Consider the following 14,751-nt stretch of genomic DNA (forward strand, 5'->3'; position numbering starts at 1 on the left):
CTCTTCAGGATCTTCAATCATTGATGGTTCATACAATCTCAAGCTTTCTGCATTAACGACTGAGTAGATCTGCATATAAGCTGGTAAATCAAGACGAAAAGCATTTTCACCAATTTTATCAAGTACCTTTAAAGGTCCATACCTTATTAGTTTTAGCTTCTTACCTTCACCCTGCATTCTGTCTTTGTTGATGTATAGCCAAACTTGGTCACCAACTTGGAAACTGTGCTTAACTCGATGTTTGTCATGTCTTGCCTTGTACTTGGCTTGACTTCTTTCCAGTTGTTCATGTATTTCCTGGTGAATTTCTTGGATTTGTTCAATGAACTTGGTTGCTTTGTCCACATCATTGTGTCCATCAACTACTATGTCTTTACCAAAGGCAAAATCCAAGGGAGACTTTGGTATAAAACCAAAACAAGTCTCAAAAAAAGATCTCTGAGTAGAAGAGTGCTTGGCACAGTTGTAAGCATGCTGCACATAACACAAATGCTCATCCCAAAGCTTGGGATGCTTGCTGCAATAGCCTCTGAGTAACTGGATCACTATCTTGTTGACCACTTCTGTCTGACCATCTATTTGTGGATGAAATGTTGTGCTCTTCATCAACCTGGTGTCCATCAACTCCCATATACTTGACTAAAATTTCCCAACAAATCGAGAATCTCGATCAGATACAATAGAAGTGGGTAAACCAAAATGAACCCATACATTCTGAAAGAAAAACTTTGTTGTTTGTTCAGCTGTAACCTGCTTGTTACAAGGTATCAAAATACACATTTTATTGAACCTATCCACAACAACATACAAATAGTCATGACCTTTTCTAGATTTTGGAAATCCCCCAACAAATTCCATGGAAACACTTTCCCAAGGACGAGAAGGAATTGGAAGTGGAGTGTACGAGCCTAATTTTCTATTACTAGGTCTGCTTGTAGCACACATTGTACACCCTTTGTTATATCTAGAAATTGTCTCATGCATTCTTGGCCAAGAAAAAAACCTTTGCAATTGTGCAACTGTTTTACTTACACCAAAATGACTTGATATGAGAGAAGTATGTTCTTCTCGGATTATGTTAACTCTTTCAGTTTGTGGAATGCATAACTTTCCCAAATGATATAAGAGTTGGTCCTTTACATAATAATCCAATTCTTCTACTTGTTTGTCGTGACTTAAAGTTGCATATACATCTTTAAAATCTACATCTTGAGCATATTGTTCAATGTAACTTTCATGCATTACTGAGTTATGCTTAAGTATAGTAGATGCATTTATGATTGGTCTTGATAACATGTCTGCAACCTTATTGTGTATGTCCTTCTTATATCTGATGACAAGATGAAATTGATGTAGAAAACTCATCCACCTATAATGTCTTGATTGTTGCAATTTAGTTTGTCAGTGAAAATATTGAAGTGGTTGATGTTCTGTATGTATTATTGTTTCTTTACCCATTAGGTAATGTTTCCACTTTTTCATACTTTGTACTAATGCATACAATTCTTTATTATATGTGGGATAATTAACTACTGCAAAAGTAAATGTCTCAGAATGGTAGCATATGGGTTTACCGTGTCGCATCAACACTGCCCCCACGGCATATTCACTGGCATCTGTCTCAATCTCAAATGGATGTTGAAGATCTGGCAGTGCTAGTACTGGTGTTGTACTAATTTTTTCTTTTAAGGTGTCGAAGGCTTTCTATTGTTTGCCTCCCCACTAAAACACCAGTTTCAATCTTGTTAAAGCATGTAATGGAGCTATAATCAAGGAAAAGTTAGCAATAAACTTTCTCCAGTATTGTGTTGCCCCTAGGAAACTCCTAACCTCTGTAGCAGATTTGGGTTTAGGCCAATTCACAATGACTTCAACCTTAGAGGGATCTATCTTCAATTCACCACCCCCTACAATATGACCCAAATCTTATTAAAAACAAGAATAACATCTAAATAAACAATTACAAAATCATCAATAAATGGTTTGAGTACATCATTCATGACTCTCATAAATGTAGCAGGAGCAGTAGTTAAGCCAAAAGGCATGACCAAACATTCATAAAGTCCTTGCTTTGTCTTGAAAGCAGTCTTCCATGCATCCTATTTTGCAACGTTGACCTGTTGATAACCACTTCGCAAGTCTAACTTGGAAAAGTAAACTGCTTCTTTTAATTGATCTAACAAATCATCAGTACAAGGAAGAGGATAACGATTCTTGACCGTTATTTTATTTAGTGCTCTATAATAAATGCACATTCTCCACAAACCATCTTTCTTTCTCACCTGCACAATTGGAGATCCACATGGTGATGTGCTTGGTCTTATAAACCCTTTATCGAGCAACTCCTATACCTGCTTCTTTATCTCTGTATTCTCTAAAGCTAACAACCTGTACATTCCAATGTTAGGTAATGGAGCATCTTGCTGCAAACAAATATCATGTACTATTTCTCGCTTGGGTGGCAAACCTTTTGGTTCTTGAAATAGAACATCATACTCTGAAACAACTTTAACTAAATCAGCTTTCTATTTAGAATCACATCCTTCAAATGCATTGGATTTTTCAGGATCCTTTGCCTTTACAACCATTAGTAAAAATTGCTTACTTGAATTCACAATTCTTTTCATCTGTCCTAATTTTTTGAGAGAATAGTTATCTTTGAGTTTATGAACTCTTACAATATATTATATTCCATCTTTAGTGAGTTGGTGCTTATTTTCAGCTCTATAGAAAATATCTTTCCTATCATACAAGTATGGGCTTCGCAAAACAATACCACATATATCCAATGGAACTATATCTAACTCAACCTCATCTACAAATGTTGATCCAATAACAAACCTAACTTTACACTATCTCGTTACTTGTGGCTTTGTTTTATTACACACCCAACCTAATGGATATGGCTTCTCATGAGGTTTTGTTTGTAATCCTAACTTCTTTACAATTGTTTCAGAAATAAAATTTACTTGTGATCCACGATCAAATAAAGTATCAATCTTATTATGCTTGGAAATTACTCTAATACGAAAAAGCTCATTTCTTTCTCTCCCATTACTTTCATTATCAACAGATTGTGCAAAATTACTTGTGGATGCTTCAGAATCTGTACCTCTAATACCTGTGGCTATAACTATTGTTTCATCGCCTGATTCTGATCCCAAGTCCTACTAAATAGCAGCAGCATTCTTTCTCTCCTTACCACTGAACTTCTTAGGTTTCAATTTTGGATGCAAAATCCAGCAGTGTGCCTCATCATGTCCTCCTTTCTTGCAGTGAGTGCATGAAGGTTTATCCTTCTGTACAGTGTTTGCTTTCCTCTCCTTCCATTTCAGTTTCTTCTTTTCCTTGCTCTTGCTTACAGAATATTTAGATGATCCCTCAACCTCTAGGTTCACATTCTTGCCTCTAGCCTCTAGATGTGTTGCTTGAACTGATACATCATCTAGGCTAGTGGGATTAAACATGAGTATAGTATGCTTTAAATAACCATGCAGACCACCTATATACTTCAATAAAGTCTCAGGTGAGTCCAAGGATATACCTAGAGTTAAAGCTCTTTTCCTGAATTCCTGAGTATAACTTTGTACACTCTGACCCTTCAACTAGCGAAGAGTTTGCCAACTCATCATTACCTGCTGCATTTAAGCTAAAGGATAGAATTGCCTTTTGATAGCAGAAACAAATTCATTCCAAGTAGAGATGATTTTACCATGTTTTTGCAGATAAGCTTGTGTCTTGCCTTCCCACCATACTATTGCAGTTCCTCCAAGTCGAAGGCTAGCAAACTAGTTCTTCCTCCATTCTGAATCAATGTTCTGTACCCTGCAATATACATCAATTTGTCTTATCCAATTATCTAGATTTTCTACATGAAGTTCTCCATCATAAATTGGCAAATAAAACTTCACGTCTAATTTAATCAAAGAGGTTTTCTTATTTTTCTTATCAGGGCTAGAAGACGAGGATGATGAAGGTGATGGTGGAGGAGATGATGGAGGAGGCATTTCCCCTTTCCCTTTGCCTTCCGGAGGGGAAACTAGAGAATGTTCCTCTGCTCCTTTGTCTGTTTTAGGTGTTGAAGTGCTTTCACCTCAACCCTTCTTAAATTCCAGACACATCTCTTCCACCATGGCTCTCATCGCCATAAAACTGTCCATGAACTGAGATTCTGATTCCAATGGAGCTTCTTCTGCCATTATCCTCTGAGAATAGACTCTTCCAATCTTTGGATTATCCTCAACAAGTTCTCCTTCTCCTAGTCTGAGCTTTAATCTAGTTAGCATTCAAAATCCAACACAAGCTTGTCTAACCTTAGCAAAACCAAAAGCTCTGATACCACTTGATCTGAAATGAGATCTCAAATCAATATTAAGGTATTACAAACTCATGTGTAGGAATTCCTATATTACTTAGTGCAACGGATCGAAAAGATTGCGAATAATATAGACAATGAGCAGTCAAAAAACATAACAGGCACACACACATCGACACATCAAATAATCAAGGAGTTCACCAAACTTCCTGGCTACGTCTCCTGGTCCAGCTTTCAATGGCGACCTCTCTATTAAGCCTTTAAGAACATAATATTACAAGTGTGATCCCAACTTGAGTCTCAACACATAGACAGTGATATTACACAGGGATACTCAAAAACCTCGAGTCTAAAGAGTGCACAGACTCCCCCTCTTAGTGCCTCTGATCAATTGTTCTGTCTCAATTTGTCTCTAACCTCTTACTTCCTCTATGGCTCTATATTTCTCTGTTCTATCATCGAATGGCCTTTAGTCCTATCGATGTTGTCGGTTTGTATCCCTCTTCGGGCTCTCTGGCTCCCGGCCACTGTCCGTTCAAATCCCTTTTGAGCATTAAACAATCATATGGTGGCCACCTGTTTTTAAACGGAAAGGACCATTGGCACGGTTGAAATCCTCGAGAACATGTTTCTCTATTTACACAATGAAATAAACTAAAAATAGTGAAAAATCTGCCAAGATGGACTTCAAAAAATATCAAGTCCAACCCATAATCTGATCGGGTCCGTTGTTATATCGTTATCATAAGTTTCAAGTTGCGGTTTCCTTTGTATTTGGTTTTATAACGAAAAAACCTCAAATACATAGAAAAACCTGACATATGGCTTTATATCGAAACTCAAAATATATTAATTTGCATCCATAAAACCTTTCGGGTCCAACTTTATCACATGTCGCATATCTTCCTCGATCTCCAATCGTTGATCGCTCCAATTGGCCTTATCGGCTATCGGTGCATTGGCGCATCGCATGGTCACTGGTCTTTGATATCACCCCTTATATAGTTGCGATGTGATATTACGATGTGATATGTTGCAATCGCATATCACATAGTATTCAGGCTGTAGGTTAAGTCCTCCTTGTGTTTTAGTGATACGATATTGCAAGTAGATCTGGACCGTTGATCTGCGCACTCAATCAACGGTCCTCGTTGACTCGCACTTATCTCTATCACAATTTTCATATGGCTGCCTCCAATATCTCCCACTAGCCTCCGCCAATTGCGATATGTCGATTTGATCTAGACCGTTGATCTACCCGATCCAACGGCTCTTGTGCAGTGCTGCTTGAACCTTCGCTTTACTCTATTTTCTGCCATTCTTCGTGGTTTTTTTCTTCTGTGATAGTGTTTTCCACTATTGCTTAATGTTTTCCCATGCGATATTGTTTCTGATAGTTATGTATATGAAGACTTAGAGGTTTTTAGGATCCATTTTAGATCAGATTTCCTTCTCAGCTTTCAATAGAGATTGATCGTCTTTTATTCTCTTTTTGTGGGCCCAGGCTTTTGATAGTCTCTTCAGCTCCATGAGATTGTGAGCGAAACCCTCTGTTATGTTCCCACCAGCACCCGGGGGATGCGCCTTCCAGTATTCCTTGATCATCTGATTATAGGTGGGGTCCTTTAGCCAAGAGGAGCTGAACTTGAAAGGTCCCTTGGGTTTTCGAGGTCCCCCACTGATTTCCATGAAGATAGGTAGGTGATCAGAGACCCCTCCCGATCCCACCCATTGTCTATGGAGAAGACCCAAGGTCAAAAGTCCTTCCTTAATAAGGAAATGATCGAGTCTTCGAGCAAGACAGTCCTCGCCAGCCCTATTGTTCCTCTAGGTAGGTGAGAGCTTGGCAGAGGGGATGTCCAACAAATTGTGGGAGTCCAGCAGATTCTCGAAATAGGCAGATAAGGGGTCCTGTTGTGCATGATGCCCCCATGACTCAGAGTGTCCAATGGAGAAGTTTAAGTCCCCTCCCATGATTAAATAATCATTCTGAAAAACTTCTGAGCAGAGGAGATGGTCCCAGAAGGCAGGCCTGTGTTGGCAAGGCCCATAAACATTAATGACTCATACCTCCAAGCCCAAATCAGATGAGAAGAGGTCTGCCCCTATGTGCCCGAGACCTCCCCAACAGTTACAGAGATTTGAGGTGCGGGTGTTGTATCCCAGGGCAAGGCCTCCAGATCTTCCATTAGCATCTATTCCTATGAAACTCCAACCAGGGAGCATAGCCTCGAGGAGGTGAGTAATGGTGTCAGCAGGTCCCAGAGTTTCTTGGAGGAGGATGATATCAACGGGAGAGGTAAGAAATAGTGTGCGGAGGGCTAGTTTTTTTTTCGAGTCTAGCCAACCCTCTGCAATTGAAGGAGGCAATCTTCATGAGGGGGGGTCAGATGAGGGGTTCAATGCTCTAAGTGCCCCGTGAATGGTTGATTGCCTGCCCAAGGCAATTTCGCCTCCGGCCCGTATTTGAGCCTTTGAGAGGGAGGAGGGTCGACCCCGCGGAAGCTTGGGAGGAAAAGGGGTTAAAGAGAGATCAAGCCCGATATAATCCTGGGTCATTATCTTCTGCTTGGCCTTGGATCGGGTCTGGTACCGAGGGGAAGGAGGACCAGCTACAGGAATAGGAGTGATGTCGGGGGGGGGTGTTGGAATGGCTCCAGAGGAGGTGTGATTAGATGTGGGAGAGGGGACGACCAGAGGGGATTGTGAGGGAGGGTTTACGATTCCATTTAAAGAACAATCAACCAGAAATTCATTTAATCCATCAAAATCATGAATACTAGAGGGAGTAGGAGAGATTGGTCGCTTACCTGAAGAAACCATCAACCCAGCAGCCGCTCTTGCCCTGGTGAGAGGAGGAGAGGGAGGTCGAAGCGGAGGCCTACCACATTTCTTCGGGGTCCCCTGCGAGAGAGACATGTCTGATTGAGGTGGATCGCCTTGGATCCCATCTTCCTTGTTGTGGGGCTGCTCCCCCTGTTCCTGATCTGTCTTTGGGGGAATTGTCCTCCCAGCTTCTCCCCTATCCTTGTTTTTATTGAGAGGGTAGTCCTTGAAGAGATGCCCAACCTTATGGCATCTCCTACATCTAAATGGAACCCCTTTGTAGTCCAGATTCTGCCTCCGAGAGAAATTCCTCCATTGGATTGTGATATATTCCTGAAGCCCATCACTGGTATCAATGTGTACCAATATTCTTGCATATGCCATTCTTCCTGTCGAGAGGTAGGATTTGTCATACTCCAGATAGGTGCCCAGAGAGTTCCCAATATGCCTAAAGATGTCTTCTGACCAGAACTGAAGAGGCAGGCCAGGTAGTCTAACCTAGAGAGGGCTAGCGCCAAGCTGTTCTCTTTCTGGGTCGAAGAGTGGTGTCCATCTCTGAAGGAGCACTGGGGCTTGTTCAATATGCCAAACCACTAAAAGTACCCAGTTGGTGTGCTCTGCCCTGGCAAAACGAAGCGCGAACCATCCTTTAACAAATTTCTGAACCACCAGTGGTTCGGCTAGATGATGCCCCCAAACCTCTATGGCCCACTGCTTCAATCTGGTAGCACTGTAGAAACGGCCCCTAACTCTTCCAACTAGCACTCACTCGGCTGTGTCCATCGCCTCGCTCCACTGGAAATCCTCACCCAAACTCAGGAATACCTCCAAAGCTTTTGGTCTCAGGACCCTTTGCTTCTTCACTTTCTGGGTTCCTTCATCAGGTATGGAGTTCTGATGGGTTTCTTGGGAAGGGTTAGTCTCAGGTGCAGGGACGCCCAAGGGGGGGTCAGAGGGAAAAACCCCCGAGATGGGAGGGATTTCTGTGATATTGCCAGAAGGGGGGGCTGATGAGTCTGACACAGGCAGCCGTAATTCAGAGGTGGTAGGATCGTTGATGGTCGTTGCAGAGAGGACGTGGGAGCCGATGGAGGAAGGGAAAGATGAGATACCCTTAGAGGAGATGCCCAAACTGGGTTCTAGGGTTTGATCCACGAAATTTAGGGTATAAGGGAACAATGGCTAGGCTGTGAGGTCAGTGATGGAGGGAGAGGCCTCTAAGAGTGTATCCACAGAACACGAGGGCCCTGAGATCGAGGGAAGTGAGGCAATGGTGTTAGTGAATTCACAGTCATAATGGAAGCTGCTAGCTAGGTTAACCTGGGAAGAAGTCTAGATGGAGGCACCCACTAGTGGGTATTCCGAGTAGTCTGCTAGGTCCTCCATAACTATCACTATATTTCTGCGCCAGCTGCCTTCAGAAACCAAGGTCTCCTGTCACTGTAGTGACCAGGTAACAGGCGGGGGTTTGTCGAGGAGGAGGGTAAGGGTAAAAATCAAAGCGGTAAGAAAGGAGGAGTGACCGTAACGGTATCAAATGGGAGTAGTGTGAGGGTAACAAGGCTGGAGTATGGGAGGGTGAAGAGTGCAGCAGCATAGTCAGGCAGCCATAGGCATGGAGCAGTCTGTAGGTTCCGGTCGAAACGCTAACCCCATCATGTTCGTCGTTTCTCCTTCACCATCTTGTCGTCCTAACTGGCATGTTTGAGGTTTGTTATTGCCTTGTTTATAGGATATTCATGGATGCATATAGCACAAATAATGTTGTCATATGGTTTTTTCAATGTGAAAGATTATTTAATCACCCATTTATATGGAATCGCATGGGCACTAAATGCCTATCCTAATAATTTATGTGGACTTGATTAGGTATTAGGTATTTTTATGACTCCCAACATTGCAAGTGAAACTCATGCACTCCATGCATGGGCAATTGGATGTTTGTTGTAGTGTTGTAAGTATACTTATGTTGGTGTCAATTTTTTTAAAGTTAAGAAGGATATCATTTGGATAATTGTTTTCTACTTTCAAGACTTAAAATTCGTCATTTAACATGAAGTTGTGTGATACTAGAGAACTAGTGGGTTTAATTTGTCGAGGGGAATGTCAAAAAAACAACAATATTAAATTTGGTTTTAATTAGATGATAGTAGCCTTTTAGGAATGTTTCTAACATAATTCTTATGTAATTTGTGTAAGTTATCTGAAAAGTTTCTTGTAATGCAATGGACATATAAGTATACAAAATGCATAAAATGATGGATGATGCATTCATATAGATGAAAGATTGAATCCGGTATATTGAATTCATAAAAATAAGGTAACAATGTATTTGGGAGATTAGGTGAGATAGGGAACCTTTTGTAAGTAATTTTTACTCTTTGTAACTAATTATCATGGATATTCTACTAAATAGATCATTACAATAAAGCTTAAATGTTGTTGCAAATACCGTGAGGTTATACTTTATTATCTAGTAATTTCTTATGATTAAAATGTAATATAAGAAGAATATTACTTAAAATTTTAAAATGCGATGAGAATATAAGATGAAATTCACAGTGGCAAAATTAAGAACACTATCAACACATTGAAAAATAGATGTATGTTGGGAAACTCTATGAAATGAGAAACCCAGAAAGAAAATGAGGATTGTGCATTGCTCTTTTATTCCATAAGCTATATACACCACTATGGAGTAACTTAGACAACATGGTTATTACAGGGCCTTACTCTTCCTAAATGTTACTCTAGCACCCCATTCCTTTGCTCTACTCAACTACAAAACAACAAATAAGTACAATAGATATAGAACCCATTTACTTTCCTTTGGTTTAATCTTATCATACCATGATGATAATCATTTAGGATTAAGGTTAGGGTTTTCACATTCCCCAAATCCTTGCAAGGGTTATTATTTTACACCCTTTAGAATATTCTTCATATTTCATGCTTGAATAGATCCACGTTGATTAATAATGAGAGTTGGTGTGGCATCCAATTAGAACTATGGTGGTAAAGATATAGGTATATTTACTAAGTCATAGATTTCTCCTACAAAATTTGGTTGAGGCTATCTTTGAACTATTAGAAATCTCTTAATGAGTATACTCGTGTTAAGGGGGTGGGAAATTTTATTGGAAAATCCTTGTCCCAAAAATAGTCTCTTAAATTCCAAAACTACTTAAAAAGCTTTAATACCCCCAAAACACCAAATAAGGATGCCCCTCATCTAGGTTGAATGAGGTCGTGGAGCACCTCTTAGTATTGCTTGGAAGTTTTCCTTTTAACCCAACCTACCACATCTCTTGTTTCCATTGTTTATTATTTCTAGACTTCTACAAAACCATATTTTTTACTAACTCTACCTAAGATGGAGCTAAGTCCTTTATCATGGATGAGACTTTCCACTCATTTTCCTTGTCAAACATGGATGGATTAGAAATTTCCAATTATTTACATTCACTATAAAGTAAATGCACATATATATAGGTAAAAAAGTTTGTAAGGGTATCTCCTACCTATTCCAAGACTTCAAAAGGACCATATGTTTGTAAGGGTATTTCCTACCTATTCCAAGACTTCAAAAGGACCATATTATAGAGCCATTATCTTTTTACGAGATCCCTACAAATTATCTTTATTCAACTGCAATAATAATCAATATCTTATCTTGAATTTATTCTAACGTTTTTGTTGTTCATGCTTAGCCTTAACGGGCCAAATAATCACAAAAAGAATGTTGAACTCCTTAGCTACCACTTTATATTGTTAACAATGGTTCATACAAACATTAGAGGTATTGTGTAACATATGTATAAGATACATACAAACACATATCTAAGAAGGAGGAGACATGTTCAACCTAGGACAATAAAGACTACTTAATTAAAGGAAAGTACTAAAATGTACTTGAACACTACTTAAATGAGAGATACAAATTTATTGAATGAAAGTTGATAATTAACTTAATGAAAAGAGATACAAATAGAACTTGAGAGCACCTATGAATGAAAGGACTTATCCTACTTGACATGACATAAAATAAAAAGTTAAAATGAAATATTGTAAAACCTAACTAAACTATTGAAATAAATCTATTGTAATGAAGAATTGAATCTACTTAAATTATCCTACTGAAAATTTAGTCTAGCCTATAGCAATTAACGTACTACAAAACTAAATTAAAGTGCGAGTGAAAAAGCTAATCCTTCTTGAACTAAATTAATGCAAAGACGAATTAATACAATGCTAAATTAACCTCGTTATCAATGACATAATACCATGAAACTTCTTGAAATAAGATGTTGCAATTCGCTACAAATACAAAGACTAGTTATAGAAATTGATTCATAACATGAATGTAAACAATATGAACTACACGTAGTTGAAATGAAACAAATGAACCATCAATACAAAGGTTTCTTTTTAGCCTTGAGTGGGACATTCTCAAGGCTTCTGCAACGAACGTAATAGACTACAAAAGACAAGAAATATGGAAGGAAACTTCTACACTAGCATGCTACTTTATGAGAAAATACATCTCAAAAGGTTGTAACTCTTAGCTCTAGAAAAGCTCCTAATGCTCAAAAAATGACTATGAACCTCAAGGGATAGCCCCAAGCTCTTATTTATTCTAGAATATTTCATCGATTAACCCTTTAATTGGTATTTTATGGAATGGATCGCGTCTTCAATATCCTTATAATTAAGGACCTTCATTCTAGGGGTCAAACTCCTTTCTAGATTTCTTTCTCTCAATTAACAATTCTAATATATATTATGTTGGAAATTGTGCCTTGGGTGATTGAATACTTGGAATTAATTTGGAGGTTGATAAGGTTAAATAATCATATTTTCTCTCATGCAATGTTGGTGTACTCCCTCCTTGAAATTCAACCTGCTTGATCCATAGGTTAGTGTAGCCTTAGACATGCATACAACCATCAAAATCATATCTAAACTAGGATAAAGCACACATTTGATTATCCAACTCATTTCACAATCAATCAATTACAAAAATCAAAAACATAATTATATTAATCATAGTCAAGAGATTTTCGTAGAGTACAAATGTGATCAAAATATCTCAAAAGTGGGCATCATGATAATACAAGTGGGAGGTCTATCATCACCCCCTAACTTATACTTTTGCACACCCTTATGCAAAAAAAAAATGATGGATTTTTTTTTGTTTCCTCTCTTTCTAAGTTGCATCTATTATTGATCTTTGCAAACTTACCTCAAGTCATGTACCACAAATTAGGTGATGGCACCCTCACCATATTACAAAACATATTTCTCTAATTTCTCCCACTCTTCCCCTTTGTTCTCTTCATCTAATACCATTATCGGTGTAGGCTGTAGAAGGAGAGGTGGGTTGAACCTAAGCCCATCCCAACTAAGCTTGATCTCATTAATGAATTATTGCATTGATAGGACCTAAACAAAGAAAATTCCATATTACTAGGTGAATGAGTTTCAAGCCTCTTAAGGTCTTGTGGAAATGCATTGCATCTTCTCTAGAATGCTTAGACTACCTCTTCCCTTCAATTTCTAATTATATCCTTAAAATGGAAAATTCCTCTTCTTTTCTCTTCCCCTAAGACAGGAACAATATCTAAATTAGATTTGAGGGATATTTAGTTAACAATAACTCTTTAGGCTTGGTATCCTATTCCTTGATCCATAGGGAGTTATTTAATTTTCCTTCTCTATCATTTAGGATCTCATATGCCCTCATTTCCTTATGGTGAATCTAAGAAATAAAAGCTCTCAGATGAACTTCCCCTACATATGGATTGGGGGTCGATTTATAGAGGTGAGGAAAGAAAAAATTATGTAAGTAAAACTCACATGGATGTTCTCTTTCTTTATCATTTCTCTCTTGGCATGTTTTAAAAACTCCTTAGGTTAGTACACCCTGAAGGGAATATACCTTACCAATACGTTCATATAATTATACCATTATTACTTGAGGAAAAGGTTATAAAATCTTGCTAATTGCCTACATTTTACCATTTCCTTTGCCATATGTGTCATCTTATAGATGCATGCTTATAATACTTCCACACTCTCATTCTGGCCCATCATTTCTTTTGTTGTTTTGGATAACTCTTCCTTCAAGGATTCATTGTCTACCTCAATCTAACCCGGGCTATTAATATTCTATATTCTCATTATTTCAAATTTCTCCCACAAATTATTGATTTATTATTCTTATTCATTTTCTATTATTTCCTCTAGCTTCCTCCCTCTTGTTTCTTCTTTCTTATGATAGGCTCTTCCATTTAAGGGCTTCATCCTGTGCTTCCAGTAACTCACTCAAGATTAGTTGCATGGCTAGATATATCTTTGGTTTTGATTCCTACTATTCTCCTTATACCTCTGATGGGTTCTTAGTAGGGCTACAATGCCCTCCAAATATACAATGGTGGTGGAGATAGGTGCAATGATTTTCAATTTTGAGGGTTATTTGAGACCTTGTTATTTCCCTTATAGATACATGTCCTCCCTTTCCACCCTTTTCCTATAGCTAGGTTCTTCTCCTAAATATTCAAAGGACTATTCTTTGGGGTCCTAATATTTACTAATGTGGTTTCCACTTCTTTACTTCATATAATAGCTTTATCATTTTTAAAGCTTGTTTTATTTTTGAAACCTTTACTTTAGTATCCTTATTCTTTCTCATTATATCCCTTTATGGGTTGGGCTCCTTAATAGTCCACTAAGAGGCCAAAAGTTTCTCTCTATCCATACTGATAAATTCTTTGTAAGGTTCTCTAACAACTCTCTAAAACATCACAAACAAAAAATTTAATGAGCACATGGTGGGATAAGCCTCTTCTTTTCCTTTTTTAACCATTGAACTCATCTACCTTAAATATTGTGGCAAGAAATAATGGATGTTGAGATTTTTCCAAGGGCTTTAATGAAACATATTCTTGAGTTAATGTAAGAATTTTAAATGGTATGCATATAGAATACTTAGTCTTCCTTCACAAGTCATATATTTTAGCAAGTGATATGTTAATTCATCCCAAATCTATACTTTTTATTTTAACCCCATTCTTGTTCTCTTCTACTTTTTCATAGCTCAAGAAGAATAATTTGTTTTCGTTGATAGCTAGTTGCTTTTCATCCTTATCCTAGGGTAGAATTATGGGAATTCCTAAGACTCTACATATAATATCTTCATTCACATGCATTTCCAACCCTCTAACTACACATATGTATTCTTGGTCTCTCACTTTCTAAAAAGTGCATGCAAACTCAAGTGTTATTATGTCATCATATCCCTATAATCTATCAAAATAAATCATCTATTTGGATTGTTGAAATATATCTATCACCTCAAGGTTGTTATATTCCATAGATGTTTTTGTGGGAACCCTCTTCTTGAAACCGCCCCCCGTAATTCACTTTTGATGCCTTTTAATGGTAGCTTGTAGGGTTTTATACAAGGACAACTTCACTGCCTTAGAAGATTGATGTGATAGACAATACCGAAAAGATGGATTTTAACCTCCCTCATTTCCTGATGTGAATATAAAAATTATCAAAGCAATAGGTACATGGAAACTCAACAAGAGATGAAGGTAGATGTGAAA

This window comes from Pinus tabuliformis, chromosome 8, assembly GCF_031772625.1.
Source record: "Pinus tabuliformis cultivar Carrire ecotype Pingquan chromosome 8, CPIR1, whole genome shotgun sequence".
Taxonomy (NCBI): domain Eukaryota; kingdom Viridiplantae; phylum Streptophyta; class Pinopsida; order Pinales; family Pinaceae; genus Pinus; species Pinus tabuliformis.